This window comes from Otolemur garnettii, unplaced genomic scaffold (assembly GCF_000181295.1).
Source record: "Otolemur garnettii isolate 467f Iridium unplaced genomic scaffold, OtoGar3 scaffold00044, whole genome shotgun sequence".
Lineage (NCBI taxonomy): Eukaryota > Metazoa > Chordata > Mammalia > Primates > Galagidae > Otolemur > Otolemur garnettii.
Window position 1 is genome coordinate 12,501,666 of NW_003852439.1, and position 21,878 is coordinate 12,523,543.

The 21,878-nt window shown below is 40.5% G+C and overlaps 1 protein-coding gene and 1 non-coding gene across 4 annotated transcripts in view; one reads left to right on the plus strand and one right to left on the minus strand.

The window, feature by feature from the left end:
• Positions 1 to 21,878, plus strand: part of RBFOX1 (RNA binding fox-1 homolog 1) — a 1,537,420-nt gene that overhangs the window by 157,627 nt on the left and 1,357,915 nt on the right. The window lies entirely within an intron of this gene.
• On the minus strand, positions 19,683 to 19,798 carry LOC111725608. Its single transcript, XR_002773635.1, has one exon. It is a non-coding gene; the product is annotated as a U5 spliceosomal RNA (small nuclear RNA).

Below are 21,878 nucleotides of genomic sequence, written 5' to 3' on the forward strand. Positions count from 1 at the left end.
AAAAAAAAAAAAAAAAAAAGAAATAAAACTTGGAGAAAGGCTGTGGAGTTGTTCCTGTTTTTTTAGTTTAAAGGATCATAATTTCATAGAAATCATTTGGTTTTAAAACTACATAAGGGCATAGATGGTGGACATGAAAGATAGGAGATAGGAGGTGACTTGGGTCTTCTTTCCTTGACAACTTCAAGAACAGGGGAGACAGGTGCCTTTCAGAGCATGACAGGGTGTGTTTTCCTCCTTAGAGCCAGGGACAGGAAGACACACATGTTCTTTCCGGTCTAAAACGCTGTGGCTTAAAGTCAGTCTTGAATTGCCAAGGCATTATTCTTTCTCCATCTCCTTGCCATGGAAGGAGGAGAGTCTCCCCAAGGACTCGAAAAATAATTTCTTCTGACATGATCGCATCTTTATATGCATTCATTATTTTTTTTTTTGTCCAGATCTTGTAGATAGAACAACGCCGAAGAAATAAAATGTGGTGAAATGCTTTTCTTAGTTCATTGGTTCATCACGGTCAGTCTAAAATTCACTTCTTTAGAGATTGCTTCATTCAAAAAATACATCAAGTGATGAGTCAGGATTTAGAGTGTGCTGTGGTGGGATAATTTTTCTTCCTCCATAAGGGAATTTGGACTGAGTTCGAAGAAGGAGAGGATAAGAATTGGCAAAGAGAAGGAGAGAGAGGAAGTCTGCGGAAAGGGGGAGCTTTTCCGCGCAGAGGCTTGGGTGCGAGAATGAAGACATCATCTGTGAGGGTCTGTGAGGACAGTCACTTGATTTAAGTGGAGGCTGAGAATGGAGGTGGACATGGCCAGGGGAGAGGTGGGGAGGATTGTCAGGCCAGGGAACAGCACCAGAGCTGGCCTGCAGCTTCACATTTAAGTAGAGTTTAGAGATGTGGCTGTATGTCGTAGGCTGTATCTGGGTGGATTATGGTTTCGTGTGAGGAGAAGTCAGGGCACAAGAGGGATGCCACACAGCACTGTTTGTGTCTGGAGATGAAGCTGAGTTATCTTATAAAGATAATTATTTCATTATATTCAGCATGGGAACAGCAACCCCTGCACGTGTTTGACAGCAGAACACTCGGGGAATATGGAGTTGCACAGAGGTGCACGACGCCCTGACTCGGGGAAATCTTGTCCTCACGTTAATGCTCTCATGATTCGAGATCCTGACAAGTCACTGGGTGTTTTTGATGCTCCATAGATCTCTTTATTTAGATCAGTTTGTTCCAGTCTTTCTTCAGTGACGCAGTTGCACTGTACTGATTTGGTGTTCACTGGGCATGTTTCTGAGCGTCGGGGATCATGGACCAGGTGGAGGGACCCTACCACACACCAGAGAGACACTTCATGATGGAGGCACAATTAGGGCAAAGCATGACCATTGCTTTCTGTCATACAAAGCCCTGATGCTTTGCGGGGGGGAGACATAGACGCCACAGAATGGCCTATAAACAGCCCCGGGAGGCACTCTGCATTTCAGAGGCGGTGAGCTGGGGTGAGATTAGGAATTTTCATGGAGAGATGCGTTGGTCTAGGCCAGTGTGCTGTGGCAGGATTTTAGGTATGCCGGGAAAATTTTTGAAGATCATTAATTATTTCTGAAAGAAGTTCAAAGCACAGTAATGATATAGAGAGGGTGGCCGTAAAGTTTGTGTGGGATTTAAAATAGTGTGCAATTTAAAATCGCACACAAACTTTATGGCCACCTTGTGTGTATATATGTATGTGTGTATTTATTTATTTATTTCAGGTTAATGTGAGGGTATAAACAACTAGGTTATAATATTTGCATGTATTATATAGAGTCCCTCTTGTAGTTGTGTCCCACACCCAAAAGGTGTGCCATTTGCCCTTACATTGTGCCCATTAGGGGGGAGCACGCCTGTCCCCCTCCCTCCTCCCGTATTCCCCCTCCCTTGATCCCCATCCCTCCAACTTGAATTGAATTAAGTTTTTCTCTTATGTGGGTCGGTATTAGATCACCTACTGGCTTCATATTAGTATTGAGTACTTGGGATGTTTGGTTTTCCATTCTTGTGATACTTTACTAAGGGGAATGTATGACTTTACCTCTTTTGTATATTTTTTTAATCTTTTTTTGTTGTTGTTCGTTTGTTTGGTCAACATAATTTAAGTGTGCTGCAAGTGTGCACAAGTGTACCATGAGATAAAAATGGTTGAAAAACACTAGTCTGGGCCACCAGAAGAGGAAAGAGGGGATGGATGGTGCTTCAGATTGTCTCCGGGGTGGGGGAACAGGATTCAACCTGCCCAGCATATTCTAAGCCATCTCTGTGGGGACTTCCAGACTAGAGGTGATTGGATCCCGCACACACTGTGGAAGATCTCTGGAGAGCAGATTGGAGTAGACCTAACTAAACAGCACCAAAAAGATCAATTAGGAGAATTTCACATCCACCAGCATAGTGATCAGAATACAGGAGGTGCTGCCGGGAACTGAGAGAGTGGGTAAGTTTAATCAGTATTTAGGAGGCATGACCCACCTTGCTTGGTAACTGCTTGGAAATGATGGTGAGCTGGGTGGTGGGGCAGGCCCGGAGGGGAAGGCTAGGGTGATGTTAGCAGATGTTTGCAGTATACCCAGAGCAAATTCAGCATTCCTCTCTGGATCTAATACCTCTTACAACAGGACCAGTGTAAACGGTTTTGTATGTGTGCATGTGTATGGGTGTGTTCAACCTGAACTAGTCTCATTTTGCCATAAAAAAAGTCTTTCAACACATATGTGCTTGTGTGTGTGTGTATGTGTGTGAATAACAAGTGGCTCTCCCAAGGAGGCAGATTGTGGGTGATTTATTTTTATACATCACGCAATTTTTCTTATTCTTTTTTATCATGGGAAAAAGAATTTGTTTTTTCCCTCAAAGGCCAATAAATAATTCAAAGTTTGAAAAGAAATTTGTTTGTCATTGATTTTGTTTTAGCAAAAAAACAATGGCTAACCCCAAAATACTGTCTTCATAAATCTGGCCATCAGTCTTTTCCTTGATAGTATCACCTGTTTCAGCAATAAGAGGGATGTGATCCCAGAAACCTCCACTTACAAAGAAAACGAAATAGAGGTCAAGGTACAGTAGTTTGACCCTACTCAGATTTCCGTACAGTCATTGTCTCCCAATGACTGAATAAGTTCAACTGGAAACTGTGAACCTGTGGAGGGAGAAATCGTGGAAGTGATGAGACCACGCTGTCCGAGGTGGAGGTGTGGGGATGAGTGAAAGGTAGCACACGGCACCGGCATCAAGAGTGCCGACCCTTAAATGCGAATCAGACTGACAACTTTCCGAAGGCTGAGACTTGGAAGCACGTACAGTTCCTTTTTAGCCAAACATCAATTTTGTGTCACCAAAGATATCCTTGGACTAAAAGACCCATTTGATTTTCTTTTCCTAAGGGATCGCTAATAAAAGGTTGGAAGGAAATGTGCCGGGGCCAAGGGAAATGAAGCCGGGCGATTCCGAAATCTTTGAACATGTTTATTTATCTGCCCCACTACGAACCTTGGCACAGATGCTGAGTCTCCCGCGTTCTACGTGGTTTTAGATGACCCCTGCAGACTACCTGCGACATTCCAAACCACGGAATGGCTCCATTTTCCATCTGTTGTCACGCAATTGTTTTGTTTACCAGCAGCTGTCAGATGGGTATTTTACTGAATGTTTCCAAAGCAAATGTTATAACACCAAATACGGTAAGTGTTCAGGATGAAGCTGACAGGACGGGCAGACCCACAGAGCTTGCAAAGGGACCGGAAACAGGGCTCTGGAGTCTGCACCAGGAAGCCACCCACCGTTTTTTGTGAGTCCTGCATTAGTGCACAACTGTCTGTTTTGGTAACTCAGCGTAAACTTCTAAGATACTAAAGAAGAGTTGCCTGTTGGCACAGGGACAGACCCAGTTCTCAGCTGCCCCGACTCATTGCAGTCTATCCAGAAGGGTTATGTGTGCATTTTCACATGAAGATGATGAATCACTTTTTGCATGAACTAAAATGCATATTCTCAGAGCTGGAATCCCATTGTTCTGGGGCAAGAGTTTGCAGTGGGGCTAGGAATGTGAGGGGTTAGTAATCATTTCCCCAGGGGTGTTAGGATGAGTGGATGCGTGTATGGGGGAACTATACTTGGAGGAGTCCTTGCCTTGCCTTAGCTTGTGGGAGTTTCTCTCTCTTCTTCCATCCCACCACCCTCCTTTATCTTTATTTATTTATTTTTGAATTGCCCACAGGGAAAAAGTGCATTTAGCATAGTGGATTCCCACAGCTCCTTCCAAAGAGTACGCATTATCCTTCCCAACAGAAGGGCAGTTTGAGGCCCTGAGGGAGAAAGATGAGGCATCTCAAAACAAGCAGAGTGACTGACAGGTGGTGGCGATGTTGGTTCTCCGACCTTCTTTCTACCTCCAGGACTGTGGGGCCATAGTCTAACTGCACCTGTTATACTGCTGCAAGTTTGGGAGATGACCTGGGAATGGGAGCACTCAAAGTGCAGGAAAATGACTGTCCCACCTGCTCTAGTTGTTGGGAGACATTTTAACCCATTGCTGGGTGCCAATTGTAATAGCCACAAAGGACAGCTTGTTGCATTTCCTTGGAGGTTTAATTCGCCTGTTCCCCAGAGTTGCCTCTCCCCAGTTGTGATTGAGGTTCGAACACTCTTGCTCCTAGAGTTCCTGTATTGCACTAAGCAACTGCTATACCATGCTTTTAAACAAAATTTTAAGTGGAAAAATATTTGTAGGTGTATGTGCATGCACTTTTAAAATTACCTTTTGCTCAAGGTAGGACAGAGGGAATAGATGCTGTAACATTAAGTGTACAGTGTGGTTTTTTTTCCTCTGTACCGTGGAACTGAATTATGTATTTGTGAAGTCCTCCATGTGTACTCCTGTCCATCAAATTCTGTAGATGTTCGGTAAGTATTTGGATAAGTGAATGAATGGCAGGCAGTTATTTGAATAAATGCATCTTGCCTTGATGTCTAGTTCAGTGACCTTGAGTTCCAAGTTAGTTTACCCAAACCAACACTGAAGAGGGATGTTAGCGTGTGTATTAACAGATGCTATTCAGCAGATGATAGCCGTGGTGTTGTGTGGTGCTGAAATCCTAGGTTTGAACCCTGGCTTCATGCAGTGCACTGGGTAACTTGGAGGAAATTACTTAATTTTCTAAGCTTTTGTAATTGGGATGATCAAAGGACCTACCCCATAGGGCTGTTACAAACGCGAAGTGAGAAAAATATACACAAAGTTGTCAGCACTATGCCTGGCCCATAGATGCCCTTGATGGATGGTTGATTGCACTGTTATTATTTGCTTCCAGTTTTGCTTTTGGGGAACACACACCTGCCAATTCCCCCTCTCCAAGATGTGCCCTGACTTAGTTGCTATTGATCCCAGCCTCAAAATTACTGAAGCACGTGCTGCTCTGAGGCATATTGCAGCAAAATATGGTGCTCAGAATATCATGGCTTATATATTTTATCTCGCTGGCAAAGAATTCCAAAAGGTTTAAGGCTTAAATTAGAGCCCGCATTTCCAGCGAGTGGGGGAGACGCACCATATGCCTCTCCATCTTGTGTGTGGTGTGGCTGCAAGTGAGAGTGAATGACAACACACCGGCCGCTCCAGCCAAAACTTGAGGCCGGCAGTCTAAATCCAGATCGGGCGACATCCCAGGCTCTCCCGGTTCTGTCAGCTTGTGCGTTTGACCTTGACAGCCAAGGTCTGCGTGGTTCCTCTTTGCTTTGTATCATTAATCAGTCCTGAAGCGTCTTCTAAACAGACAGCTCGGTTGGATTGAGTAATGTGTCTGTGCCTTCTCATCTGATACAAGCACGCATTAAACCAGAGTCACCTCCACTGGTGAACCTGCATATCAGACCGGCCGGGATTTTCAAGTGGAGTTTTCTTTGAAAATATTCTATAAATGGGCTTCTAATGTTGCGCCCCTGCCCTCCCCCCCACCCCACCCCCCACCCCCTGGCATGGTGCCTGTCATTACGATCACCACCTCTCTCTAGTTTTCTCCTGTAGTAGAAATTGTTGCTGGCAGAAGAGAGGAGAGATGACATTTCCTTTCCCTAGCAAATGAGGACAGATTTTGACTTTGAGTCACTCTTGAGAATTTCGGAGTGGCACATGGCACTGTACGACAGGAAGTGACATTTATAATGGTAGATGGTGCTAACCATGCCCCACTTTACAATTGCCGTACGTTTTAAAAGTCATACACGTATCACTTAATGCGTTTTTTATTGGATAAGAAAAAAGTTAACATTGGTACAGAAAAAAAAGTGTACAATTGCTGGAAATGAGGGTAAGAGAACGGGAATAAACTGCCATGTTTTACGTGTTCCAAAATTCAATTTCTGATGCTTCTTAGGATGATTTAGAGTTTTTTAAATGTTTTGATTTGTTTAACAAGCTGGAAACTTGTGCCAGAGAGTGTTCATGACTTACTGAAAGTCTTACGGAAATTCCTGACAGAGCCTTGCTAGGAAGGCAGGGATCATGACTCTCGGTGCTGATAATTTTCTAACCAGTCCTCCTAAAAGAAACTTCATGATTTGGGGAGAGAAGAATCATCTTTGATCTTACGCCACCTCTCAGCTGATGTGTTAACAAAGGCATTAGTCTCAGACTTGGAATTCTGTGTTTCTTGAGACAAAATGGTGTGGAACTGATCCTAGCGCATTGAAGAAGGAGGCCGTAGCATAACATTGTAACACTGCAAGGGATATTTTTCAGCAAAGGGGAATTCAACCCTGGCTGACTATGCCTCCTGCTGCCCACTCTTGCTCTCTCCCCTGTGTCAATCACAATTAATTCTCTGTGTTTTCTTCCTCGTTGCAATTTAGCCTGGAAGTTGTCAGTGTGGTTGAATGCAGTGAAATCTCCCTGGCACAGCCCTTGGGACCAGTCCTTGGGTGTTGGGAGAACATTCTGCCCTGTGAGCTGTGGGACGGCTGTGCTTGTACTCACGCCACATCCAATTGGTGTTGGTAGCTGACTAATGAGTGGGTGGAGACGGGCTTGGCATTTTGTTTTCTGGAGAACAACCGATGAGATGAGTAATGTCAGTCTTAGTTCTAGTTTTTTTTTTTTCTCTCCTGTCTTTATTTCAGCCCCTCCACCTGCCTCCTTTCTTCTTTCTTACCTCCCTCCCTTTCTCTCTCTCTCCCCTCTCTCTGTCATTCACACACAAATGCACACTCAGGCTCACACATATTTTTACTTCCCCATGAACTGATAACTTTAATGAGGACTGTTGCTAAACATCTTCTTATAATTTATAGTGAAAACTGAGACACGGAAACACTTAAATCATCCAAGTCTACATCTTGACTCTACCGTGTAATAACTGAGTGGCCCTCAATATCTGCTCTAGACTTCCTGTGTCTGTTTGGTCATCTGTAAACCAGAAGCGATAAGAATAGCTACCTCAGAAGGCTGTTTGGGTGATTGGATGAGACTGGGCATATGACATGCTCAGCACAGGTTCTAATGCAGGAAAAGTGTCTCATGAACATTGTTCATTAGCGTTAATAAAAGCATCTTTCTTAGGACTCATCTCATAACATGTAATAAGAAGGCTCATATTTCACAAGAGATAAACAGTAAATGATCTGCTCTAACTAAATTCAATGAAAGGTCCCAGCTGGCTGTGTTGGAAGTGGCAGTCAGGAAAAGTTTCATTATCATGATGACTCTGAAGTATTTAGAATGGTTATCTTTGTTCTATGAAGAAATGTATAGTCCAAGAAATTGCAGTCTGCCTCCTTACGATTCCTCTCTAACTGTGTGATCTATTTATGATTTCAGTTCTGTTGGATAGGCAGTGTGTTTGCCCTCTCTCCCCCTCCATGAGGTTTCTCGAGGTTTTCCACTTGGGAAACCTCATCTAGAGTGTTCGTGGGTCTTCCAAATTTCCCTTACTTGCAATAGCTGGATAGATTGGGGACAGACTTGTGTAGGAGTGACCAGTCAGATTATCTCCTCCTGAGAGTAAAAGATTTGACACAGCCCTGTGTCCATATTTTTCTCTTTTCATTTTATTTTAATTTAATATTTTAAAATTAACAAATTAATAACAGATGTACACATTCAGGGGGTACAGAGTGATGTCTTTATATATGTAAAACGTACAGTGATCAGATTAGGGTGATGAGTATATCTATCATCTCAGACATTTATCAATTTATTATTTCTTCATGTTGGAAGATTCACTATCCTCCTTCTAGGTGTTTGAAACTATATGTTGTTGTTAATATCTAGTGATACTGCAGTGACACAGAATGCTAGAATTTACTGCTCCTATGTGGCTATAATTTTGTATCCTTTAACAAATCACTCCCCACCTCTCCCTCCCCTCTACCCTTCCTAGCCTCTGGTATCCTCTCTTCTCTCTCCTTTTGTGAGATCGACATTTCTTAGCTTCTACCTATGAATGAGAGCATGCAGTTTACTTCAATTAATGTAACGTCCCCTGGTTCCATCCATGTTGTCACAAATGACAGGTTCATTCCTTTTTAGGGCTGAATAGAGTTCCCGGGTGTATGTGTGTATATATATAATGTATATAATATTACATATTACATACATGTAATATGTAATATATATAATATATATAATGAGGACCGTTGCTATAATTATAATTATATATTAAATATATATGCACTATATTTATATATTATAAATATATATGTGTTACATATATATTTTATATACATATATGCCACATTTTCTTTATCTGTTCATCTATTGTTAGACTCTTGGGGTGATTCCATATCTTGGCTATATTGAATAGCCACCACCCAAAACTTAGGGGTGCAGATATCTCTCTGGTAAAATGATTTCCTTTCCTTTGGACACAGTCCCCGCAGTGGGATTGCTGGACCATATGGTGGTTCATTTGTAGTTTTTTGAGGGACCTCCATACTGTTTTCCATAGTGGCTATACTAGTTTATATTCCCACCAAAACTTTATAAGAGTTCCCCTTTCTTCCTAAAAAAATTTCAACAAGAAAGGTGGTAGAAAATGGACTCTAGAAAGAGGGGATACTTAAGATCAGGAGGGGGCCAGACATTCTCAATTATTGGCTGAATGATTTTACTTTGTAAGTCTCAGTCGCATCATCTGCAAAGCAAGGGAAGTAATAGGCACTCCCTTAAAAAAAGGCGGGATAACCACATTCTTCATTGGGCACCACGGAAAGCGTTCAGTCACTGTGAAGCTTGTTAAATTGTATTCAACCTCGACCACCTGCCACCTGAGTTTGACCTTGACTCTCCCATTAAAACTGCCCATTCCTTTGGGTATTTGGGGTCTTTTCCTCCTTTACCTCCCTCAGTGGGTTTGATATTGCAAATCTCTCCTTCCTTCTCACTCCCTCAATCCCCCTTGGTAGATTTCCCAACTGTTTCCCTGTTTTTTTCTTCCCTTTCATTAAGTCATATACACATAGATCATGAAAACATTTATGCATATATAGGGTACAATGTATTTTTTTTTTATACAATTTGGAGGGCTTACATCAAACTAATTAATACAGCTTTCGCCTCATTTACTTGATTACTTTACATTATTATTTATGTTCTATACCTGATAGATTTGACTTGTACCCTTGCAATATGCTCCATAGGTGTGGTCCCACCTTTTACCCTCCCTCTATCAAACCTCCCCCGACCCCTCCCTTCTCCTTCCATTTCTCTCCTTCATCCTAGGTTATAGTTGTGATCTATCTTTCATAAGAAAATGTGAGCAAATATAAATTGGTTTCATAAAAGTACTGAGTACATTGGATACTTTTTCTTCCATTCTTGAGATACTTTACTAAGGAGAATATGTTCCAGCTCCATCCACGTAAACATAAAGGAGGTGAAGTCTCCATCTTTCACTGCTTCATCATCCTGCGTTAACAGGGAAGTGAAGTCTCTCTCCAAGGTTCTGACCTCCGTCTCGTGGTTTTCCACATTTTCTCCTGGGTGATCCTACCTCCCAAGTTGGTGAATCCTGGACCCGCATTCCTGTGCGCCAGCAGCTTATTGGATGTCTCACCTTGACCTCAATGTGTTCTAAGTATAATTCAACATCCAGTCATCATTTAAAACCATCCCTTCCCTCCTTTCCTCTCAGTTGGTGGCACTCAGGTGCCCAGTTTAGAAACCTGTTGGTCAAGCCCTGGGGGGCTCCCTGCTCCCCACCCTCAGGGCCTTCATTGCCTCCTTAATAAGTCACAGAATCCACTATTTATCTTATTCTCACTGTTCTTTGTGACCACAGCACCCTCACCCAAGCTATAACAGCAGCCACATGATTGGGTATCTCTTCCTCTTCAAGTCTGTTTTGTACAAAAATATAAACTTGGTCATGTTCTTCCCTTGTATAAGTGTCTGCAGGAGTCCTCGTCCCCTCTTTGCATCACTCACCATAGTACTCCTCACAGTGAGTCACTGGTCCTCTCTCTGTCTTTGTGTGTGCCGTTCCCATCACCCACCCTATTCCCTTCTGCTGCCTTTGCCTGGAAATTCCTAGTTATCTTCTCTCTTGATTCATTGACTAAGATGTGACTTTCCTCCGATCTTCCCCTGCATGCCACTGGCTCTTTGCCTCACTTTCTGGGTTAGGATCCTTTCCATGGGCACCCATAAAACTCATATGTACCCAAATCCCTGACATTCACTTGATGCTTAATTGGAGATGACATTTATCTGTCTGTTTTCAACTTGTGATTGTGTGTATATTGAGGGCCATAGCTCACCTCTATAACCCCAGTGATTTACACAGTGGGTAAAACATAGTAGGTGCTTTACGTCTCAAAGACTAAATGAATGTAGGAAGGAGTGGATAAGAATAATTTTCAGTGTATTTAGGCAACTTACTCTATTTCATATACTCTATGAAGATTTAATATTTTATTTATTTTTTAATTTTATGAAGTTCACATTAGCCTAGGTCAGTGTTTCCTTGCCCCCAAATCTTTCAGATACAGAGTCGGAGAAAAATAAGATTGTTAGGGTTGCACAGTTTTGCAGGATGCTAATATACAATTGGTATATACAATATACTAATATACAATGTCCAGTGCAGGATACTAATATACAATTGGTATATACAATATACTAATATACAATGTCCAGTGCAGGATACTAATATATAATTGGTATATACAATATACTAATATACAATGTCCAGAAGCACACAGATTGCTTAAGAAAGGCATTAGTATACATTGTATACTAATACACAATGCACAGTTTTGCAGGATACTAATATATAATTAGCATATACAATATACTAATATACAATGTCCAGAAGCACACAGATTGCTTAAGAAAGGCATTAATCATGTAACACATTTTTCTTTAGAAGAACACCTCCTTATACACCCCGCCTTCCTTCCTCATGATGGGATCTGATTTGATCTAGGCAGTGTTTAGAGCCGGTTTATTTTATAAACCAGTCTCATCACAACATCTGTCACTGTGCCTGGACTTTAATTCTGTTTTTTAACTAATTAATATATTGTATTTGATTCACAATAAGTAATTAATATAACCATCACCTCACTCCTTATTTTTGTGGTACGACCTTTATAATACACTCTTAGTTGTTTTGAAATGTACCCTTGCATTGTGTCCATTACGTGAGATCCCCCCAAATGCCCTCTGTCCCCTCTCCCCTCTTTCTTTCTGGACTATCTTTGTATTTTATCATTCATATGAATGTGTTAAGTGTTTATATATTGGTTTCATAATAGTATTGATTACACTGGATTCATTCTTTTTCTTTTGGTTTTTGTTAACATATGCATTTAATTTGTAAAACATGTTTTGACTTACATAAACATTGTCTAATCCATAATCCTAGCTAATCCACAAAAGCTTTACTTCACATAGTTATAACATTTTTGTTTTTGTTTTTTTCTCATTTATTTTATTGATTTGTTTATTTACTTTTTATTAAATCATAGCTGTGTACCATAATGCATTTATGGGGTACAATGTGCTGGTTTTATATACAACTTGAAATACAACAAACTGATTAACATAGCCTTCACCATACTTTGTTAATTACTGTGTTAAGTCATTTATACTCTACATTTACTAGATTTGATGTGTACCCTTGTAAAGTGCACCATAGGTGTGGTCTGAGGATTAATTCTTTGAATTCTGCCACCACAAGTTTCTCAAAAGTCAGTCTAGAGTATATGCATCTGTCTGCCTTCTGGATTTAGAACAATTTCTGGGCTTTACTAGATGCTCATTCAGTTTGTGGAATAGACGTCTGATTCCTCTGAAGTCATGGGGTGGGCAGGGAAGGTGCAGTATGTTTATTTTTTAGGTCTGAGAAGCCATGGCCATGTTAGAGCCTTTGGGGACCAGAACGAGTTCAGGGGACGTGGGAATCACGATCCATCCTACTGTGTCTCCACACAGGGAGACCTGGGCTGGAGAAGAAAGAATTCTGGATTGGGAGTCAGAATCCTAAGGGCTAGGGGTAATTGTTATGTTCATAATAAAATATAAATCCTCCGAGAACCAGCAGCTGCCATGTGCTGAGTGCTTACTGTGTGGCTGGGGCTGCGTCACGTGCTTCGCAGACGTTTCTGCTTCACGCTCTCAGCATCTCTGTGAGTTACCCTCATTGTCCCCTCTTTCAGATAAGGAAACTAAGGTTCAAAAGGGTTGAGTAAGCCACTTACAGTAACAAATCCTAACGCACAAAGACAGAGAAATGAGTAGTGACTCATGTGTCTAGTGAACTGCAGGTAGTTGGATTCAGGATCCCAAAGCTCAGACTTCATCACCACTGCACTGGACGAGGGTGCCTGTTAGATCTCTGCCTCCATCCACTTACCAGCTGTGTTATTTTGAGTAAGTGACCTGATGAGACCTCATTTCCATCATCTGTAAAATTGACCTGATAACACTTACCTTTCATTTTGTGTGTGTGTGTGTGTGTGTGTGCGCACGGGTGTGTGGGTGTGCACACACGCATCTGGGTGATTCAGATAATTTATGGGCAACATTTAACACATTGCACAGAATACAGTAGACGACAAATCTGGGCTTTTGTTAATAACAAACAATTAGCTTCCCATTCTGGGAGATTTCAAGTTGGGTACATGGATGTGACTTTCAAACTCATCCCCACATTTGAATTATTCCCTAACTAGATCCATGGAACTGGAACTAGAGAAATAGCATGCAAGTCTAGCAATATCAACATTATTATTTTCATTTTTTTCCTGATACTGTCAGCTTGTTATTTGTGCTATTTCTTAGAATAATAGAATTTATTCAGGCAATTTATCCTTAATACAAGTGATATAAATGGGGTTATGCAGCGCTTATGTATCATGCTAATAATGTCTGGTTCATTTTTTTCTCCCTCCCTCTTTAGAAATGGAGACATTGATTTCCTACTCTGTCCTATCTTTTATTACATTTTCTGCATCGAGGTCAGCTCTGTCCGCTGCCTACGCAGGATTCCAAAAGCTGAAATGGTGTCTAACACTGACTAACATTGTTAAAGCATCTACCATGTGCTTTCCTGGATCCTGCATGTATTGAACTGAAGTAAAAAGGAATAAAAAAAAATGTATCTACTCTCCTCAGCTATGTGCTAAGTCTACCAGTTAAAAACACAACACCTAGACAATGATTTAAGGACTAATATATAGCTTCACATGAGGAGGTTCTGTAATGGTGTCAGTTAAATGCACGCATGTGGGGGGATACGAACATTAAGTGTAGTCTGATTTCTTCTTACCGAACACTCCCTCTCGGGGTGACCTCCTCTGGCTATTACTTTAACCCCTAAGCATAGCTTAATGGATTCTCTAGACTATTACTTCTACCCCAAACTCATATGATGTGTATTTCATCATACAGATTTCCAGCTGACCCCTGGACATGAATATTCCCTGGATGCTTTTCATTCATTGTATCTAAAACTGAAATCAGCAGCCCCTGCCCCTCCATGCGCTGTGCTGGTACCTCCATCTCAGTGAGTCGCACGTACGTAGTTCAGCTCACCCCTGTTGGAGATGTGAGATTCAACACTGAATTACACTTTCTATCATCCTGAGCACAATTAATGATCAATTCCTTTTTTTTTTAGTAGATACTTGTATATTTATTGAATAAATACATTTTTACAGTGGCCAGAGGTATGGAAATGCATGATTCATCACTATCATTTAGCTTATACAACTTCTATTCACATCTATAGGATGTGAAAGAATTGAATACAGATGACTTATTACAAGTTTAAAAAAATATTTTTAAGACTGAATAAGGATTTTAGAGACCAAGCAGTAAATTGGCACTTAATATAAACAAAAGACTAGAAATAACTTTTGATTTCTGTAACTATTATGGAAACAAGTTGAATAATATTGCTAGTTGAAATACATGATTTATTTTCTGCAAGGCAGAAAAATATTTGAAACCTATTATGTATCAAATACTTAAAAATAATAACTGGTATTTCTTGAAGAAATGATAGTTAGCTTTTTGGAATATATACTTATACCAAAAAATGTCTATGTTCTCTCATTTGTTTTTTATATTAACATTATTGTGAAAAGAGAACAGGTAATAGGCTTATCTTATAAATAAGAAAATTGAAGCTCAAAGATACCACATGATTTGACTTTGGTGATATTGCAGGTAAATGGTGGAACCATGATTTGAGCCTAGTTCTAAAATTGAGTGAATAGAGATTCCTAGATTATAAATGGGAAAAGGAGAGAAATTTTTATTCTTGTCAGCTGGTGAGGAAAAACAAAATTAATGTGTGAGAAAAAATAGGTTTTAATATTCAACTTTTCTGGCATTAAAAATCTTCTAAGCAGTTAGTCCAACAGTGCTGACATGTGAGTGTCACGGATGGGTGAGTAAGGGTCCAGTAACCAAAGTCATAAACAGTGAAATTGCAACTCCTGAAATCAATACACAATAGCAAAACCATGGTGGGGTCGGTCCCTGAGACCCCTCCATTGTTATGCAACTGATAACATTTTGTATATTTGATCTACTAAAGAACCAAAGGAAATTTTAAACCCAGTTTTAAAAAAAATATTATCAGTAATTTGGGTAAGGGTGGGAAAAGGAATAAAAATCTACCCATTAGGTGCAATGTACACTAGTCTAGTAAACGTCAGCATGATACAATCCATCCATATAACAAACACTTATAACTCCTAATTTTTTTTAATTGTGTTTAGACATTTATATTCTACACCTAGTAAATTTATCAACTCACTTCTCCAATTTTTTAATTTTAATTTAGTTTTATTATGAGGATGATTATTTTAGAGACAGGGTCTTGCTGTGTTGCCCAGGCTGGACATGAATCCCTGAGATCAAGTGATCCTCCCCCTGCAGCCTCCCAAGTAGCAGGGCTCCCTGCTTTGCCTGGATCTCTAATATTTCTTGAACTCGGCCTGCCGTCCCTCTTCCCAGTGCAAATAAAAACAGATCATAGCAGTAAAAGAGGAGCAGGATCAACCTGTATTGGTGTAGGATGGCTTGTGGGGGCTGATTTTGTTGTGCTTCAGACAATTTCATGGGTTAGAGCCAACACAAGGGTGTTGATTGTGCTGGGGCAAAAAAAGCCAATTTGGGTAGTTTACAAGGAGAAGAATCAGCAAGGTTTTCTGATGAGTGAAACCCAAGGAAGTCCTTGGTTAACAAATATAAGAGGGAGACCATTTGTAAGAGGTTAAAATAGAGGACAGTGAATACTTTCATGATGGGTTATCTTTGTGGTACTATGTGACCTTGAACACTCACCTATGTGACCTTGAGCATGTCAGTAACCCCTGTGGGACTTAATTCATCTTCTGAAAATGAAAGATTGGAGTAGGTGTCTCATTTCAAACATTCCATGCTTTTAAATAGACTTTTATGATTAAGAACTTGAGTGGGGGGGCGTATAACATTTAAAAGTTGGTGGTGATTGAGTCAACTGAAAACTGGGTTGAATTACTTTTGGAACTAAAGTGTCCCCTGGCTGAAATATAGAATGATAATGAGTGTAGTATTAATATAGTCTGGCTTAAGTATAATACTAATATAAACAAAATTATATTGAGAGAAAATGATGTTTATAGAGTACACCATCGAGATGAACTCCAGAAAAGGGAAACTAAACCTTCTCTAAATAGGTTTTCTTTTTTTTTTTCCTCTATAGTCTCCTTTTTACATTATCACATTTTTCAGGCCAGCAGATGAATCTCAAAATCTGCTTCTGATCGAGGGTTTTCTTTTCTCCCTGATAGAATATATAAATTTTCATTTATAAAAAGCAAATACATCACGTGTTTTCTCTCTTGCCGCAAAGAAATAAATATAGCAAGCATTTCTATGCTCAATTCCAGTTCCTTATTGAAAAAAAAATTAATATAAATGAAAAATATTCATTTGCTTTTTGAACAAAGTTTTGTCACAGATCCCTTACTTGGGAGTAAATACTCCTTAAAACAAGCTAAATGCACATCCTTAATAATTTAAAGTCAGAGAAGCAGCCATGTGTAAAATAGGTGTATGTTCACGTAATTGAGTACAGTATTTTGCTACATGGTCAAATGCATGATTTCCCCTAATAGAGTGCCATTGTGGTCTACATCACATTTTCTAGTTCATAAAAGTCAAATGAGCTGTGACCATCGTCTCCCAAACTTAATGGAAAGTTCATTTTGTGACTTGTGAGTTTAAATTGTGTCTTTCTAGGATGAATCAATAGATCTAAAGCACATTAATGGATCACATCACCAAAAGGTCTAATCCTGACTGACTAAAATGGTAGATCTAATTCAGATTTATTGCTTTGCCAGCACGTTGGACCGAAAGGTCTTTAATCTCTTTAATAATATAATGGATTTGAATTAACTAAATAATACGTACCTGATGCAGATCATTTAAGTTGTCTCCGTGCTCACCCGGCATTGTGCATGTCTTGTGGGGGAGTTGACTCTGTGAAAACCAGCAAAGAGGTAAACCCATGTGCCCACGGACACTCCTTGGTGGACTCACAGTATACGGTTTCCCCAGTATACGTGTGGGATGCTTGCTAGAACATCACATTTATGCAGCAGTCTTAGCCGGAGCTACCTATTAGAAGGTTATCAAGGATAGAAGAAAAACACATAAGTTATGTCCTGGACTGTGCAGGTACTTGTGAGCACAGCCATAAACCACAGTGGGATGTTCACTGACAGCCAACCATCCAGGGATTTTGACCTTGGGCAAATAGCGTCGGTTGAAGGACATGGCCAGGCCCAGAGATGGCACCATTCGAAAGATAAAAATGAAGATGTCCAGAGGATGCTGGCAGTGAGCTTCTGCCAGGACAGCATGGGGAGGGGGCCAGACTGTTATCTCAGGGGACACTGTGATTCTCAAAGAGAGCAAAAGATCTGAAGACCACCTAATACTGCTGGAAAGAAGAATACAACTTTTTTTTTTTTTTTTGATACGGAGTCTTACTCTGTCACCTTGGGTAGAATGCTGTGGCATCATAGCTTACAGAAACCTCAAACTCTTGGGCTTGACCAATCTTCTTATCTCAGCCTCCTGAGTAGCTGGGACTATGGTCATGAACCACAATGCTTGGCTGTTTTTTCTATTTTTAGTAGAGACAGAGTCTCATTCTTGCTCAGGCTGATCTCAAACTCCTGAGCTCAAGTGATCCACCTGCCTCTGCCCCCCAGAGTACTGGGATTATAGGTGTGAGCCACTGTGCTGGGCCAGATGAAAACCGCAACAGCAAGAGCTGCTACCTCAAGATTAGTCAGGGTCTTCCCTAATGACAAGAGGGTGAAGGACCTTTTGCATCCCTTAGCTTTGTTCAACCCTTTCCCTTGCATGCCCCCAAAGAGAAAAATTTTAAGAATCTGAAATGTAGCAAAGTCACCTGATATGAAAGAGAGAGAGAGAGAGAGAGAAATAAAATCAAATGATGTGGGTGATTCCTCTTGCCATCTTCTCAGCAAGAGCGGATACCATCAGCTTTGGGGTGACATGACCTGTGTGTTCCTAAAACTTACTGCCCTGTGTAAAATTAGGCAATAAAAATCATGGGGTGTCGGGGGGGAATGGGATTAGAGGCACCACACTAAAAAAATTTTATCAGGAACACGTTTTAGAAAAGAGGAATTTTATAAAAATGGTAGCACAGTTTTACATAGGTTAAGAAATAGACAAACACACCAGAGACAGCTCTTTATCTTGAAGAAAACCAGGAGTTCGCTTGAGGAAGTGGACTTGAGAAGGGCTGAGCCTTGTTGGTTATTGTGCCCTGATATGTAGGGAGGCTTATTTGTAAGTCCTAACGCCAGATGTACTTGAGCGTGACTCAGAAACACATGCTGTGAACGAGGTGGCAGGTGAGTGTTTGAGAGGGGTGTGGATGTGCGTGTGTGCGTGTGCATTTGTGTGTGTTTGTATATTTTTATGTGGCACATTTTAGCCGAGTGGAATTTTCTGTGGTTTTTTGAATCTTTTTTTTTTTTTTTTGCAAATGAAATCAAGCATGAGCAAATGTGAAATCTGCATTATGTTCAGATTGTTCCCTACTCTGTCAATTCAAGCAAGCACATTTGCATTTTTAAAACAGGAATAATAGAATTGACTGTATCTCAGCAAGCATGAGATGGCAGATAAATACTGAAGGTCCCATGGGTCAACTCGCTTCTCCCCTGCTGGGAACATCTCAGGTATTGCTTATGACCAAGGCTTCCTGGGCCTTGAATGCAAGCCAGCCCCTTTGCCTTGTGTTCAAGTGAATTCAGAACAAAATAAAACAAAACAGAAAATACGATCTCGGGAGAAAAACACAGCTGTGACAGCATTAAAAAGTTTCTATTATGACAAGTTCCTAGTTTGATGCCATTGGATATTTTTGCTGTACACGTTTATTTAGACCCTAAATTTTACATGACTGTGTCTCCCCGAGTCTCTGCTCTCATGCATCATACTCGGAGCTAATTCTATTCCAGCAGTCAGAAACTGTCCGGAAGATGGGATTGCTCTGAGAGATCTGACTGTGATCAGATCATTTATTGTCCTGAATGTTGACTAGTGATTTTTGTATCAGCCCTAAAGGAGTTTTGAGGTTGTTCAATTCATCTTCCTTATTTTACAAAGGAGGACACTGGCACCTTGGAGGGGGAAAGGACTTGGCTCCAGAACTTAAGACAAAGGCTGTTTCTCAGATAAATCAGAATGTAGTTCTAGACCCTTCTTAAGGAAATGCTGAACAGTATTCCTGCTGAATTAGTTTCTTTTCTCTTTTACTTTTGTACTGAAAAATCGCCTTACGGAGGTGTAATTGACATTAAAAGGATGTAGCTAATGTACACAGCTTGATGAATTTGGAAGTAAGTCTTGACCTGTGAAAGCGTCACCACAATCAAAGCCTTATATTTATGTTTATTCATCACTTCAAAAAGCTTCCTCCAGGCCCCTTTGTTATTTATTCTATATTTTAATAGTGATTTTTCTTTTCTTTTTTGTTTGGTTTTTTTTTTTTTGCAGTATTTGGCCTGGGCTGGGTTTGAACCCACCACCTCCGGCATATGGGGCTAGTGCCCCACTCCTTTGAGCCACAGGGGCCACCCCGTGATTTTTCTTTTTTAAAAAATAAGCCCTGCAAATGCAAGGCCTCAAAAAATTGGTCAAAAACTCAAAATTGTTCCTCTCCATGGAAATTTTTAGTGAAAGGCGAAATATTTATATGATCTGAAGAGAAACCAGAGTATATGTGATTCTTCTTTTGTAGCAACAGCACTTAACAAAACATCTACTGAATTTTTAAGTACATTACAATATTGTTAACAATAGGCCCTATACTATAGTCCATTTTCTGAACTTACTGCATTACTGAAACTTTGTTTACTTTGACACTTCCATATTTCCCCTTCCTGCAAACCCTGGTGACCAATGTCCTACTTTCTGGTCCTGTGAGCTGACTACTGTAGATTCCTCATGAGGGAGAGATCACGCAATGTCTGTCCTTCTGTCTGCAGAATCTCCATTAGTATAACGTCCTCCAGATCCAACATGGTCATGCAAATGGCTGGATTTCCTTCTTTTTTTAAGATTAAAGTTCCACCGCTTGTACGCATCATTTCCTTTATCCACTCATCATTGATGGACATTCAGGTTGATGGACATTCAGGTTGCTTCCATAGCTTGGCCATCTGTGAATAGTGCTGCAGTGAACGTGGGAGTATACATACCTCCTCGAGAGTCGGAATTCCATTCCTTGGGATATATGCCACAAGTGAAAAGCAAATCAAAACCGCAATGAGCTGTCACCTCACACCTGTCAGAAGAGGTATTATTAAAAAAAAAAAAAAAGATAACAAGTGTAGGTGTGGGATAGAGCAAAGGGAGCCCTGTCACCTTCCATCCTGGGAGGGGGAACGTAAATCTCGGTAGCCACTATGGGAAATAGTTTGGAGACATACTAAAAACCTAAAGATAGAATTATCATTGGATCCAGCAATCCCACTTCCCGTTTCTTTTATCTGTTGTGTTACCTCCAAACAGAACAATCTGGCCATCCCTGATTTGTGCACACACAGAAAAGTCTCAATATGGCAGCAACTCTGCTGTTCCTGTTTTTTTCCTGAATGACTAGCCGGCCACCGTCTGAAATGGCATAGATCACAGTATCCGTGTATACAGTTTGTGCTTGTTATATTCTCTAAACATATCATAGTGGGTGTGGGGGGGCCCACTTGTTCCTGTTACTGTTGATGTGAGACCCTCTTCCCTCCCATACACTTCATTTTTCACAAGCAGAGTTTTTAAAACTTAAACGTCTCCCATTTTACAGTGGGGAAAATAGGGATACAACATTTGGACTTGGCTGAAATCATTTCATGAGTCTATGTGAACCTGGGTGCCTCCGATCTCTCCTCCTGGATGTATCACTGGGAGCTCTGCTGTGAGGAATTCACATCTGTGACGGTTTGTTCTGTAAGATTCTAGATGTTTCTGAACTCACTAAGCACTTAGGAAAACATTTATTAAGTAAAAATAACTTACTCCATTCAACTAACAAAAACAGGCCAAATCACTGTTGAGATTTGGGACTAATATTCCAGGGAGGTATTGGAGTCTAAGCATGGAGGTCTGAGCATCATAAATGATGGGGAGGTGGAAGCCTGTGACATTTGAGAGTAATTCGTAGGTATATTTATAACGTCCTTAAAATGAGCCATTTATGGTGGGGAAAAAAGGTGATGAAGTTGAGAGATTTCAGAATGTATGCAATATTACAGGGTTGATTTCTTTATAATGTTGTTAATTAAGTTGAATGGCCTCATTGACGATGGATGCCCATTGTCAGTGCATTGTGTGTGTGTGTGTATGTGTTTCTCATAAACCCTTTGCGTTGTTCCATAGAGAGGGCATTCCGAAAGAAAGAGCTGAAAGAAAAATGCATAAACCCATGATAACACATGATTAAGTTTTGACCCCGTAGATTGTTAACCTTCAAAGCTAACTCTGCAATAGCACAATATTATTAGCAATAAAAGGAATTTGCTTTGCCCTTTTTTAAATTACCATAAACCGATTGACTGAGACAGAATGATGTTAATATTTAAGAAGTAGGACACTAGATTCTATTATCTCAGAAGCTCTGTCACCAGGCCCTCTCTGTAGTCCTGTTATCTAATTATTGGGCTTAAATTGCATTAGTGTGCTAGCAATTTGTCTACCAGTGGAAAAGTAATTGACATTTGGGTTACTGCTTCATATTTGGGAGACTTGCTAGCTAGTTCCGAAGAGTCCTCTTCTGTCAGGGAAGATTAGCTTAATGTTGCCTAG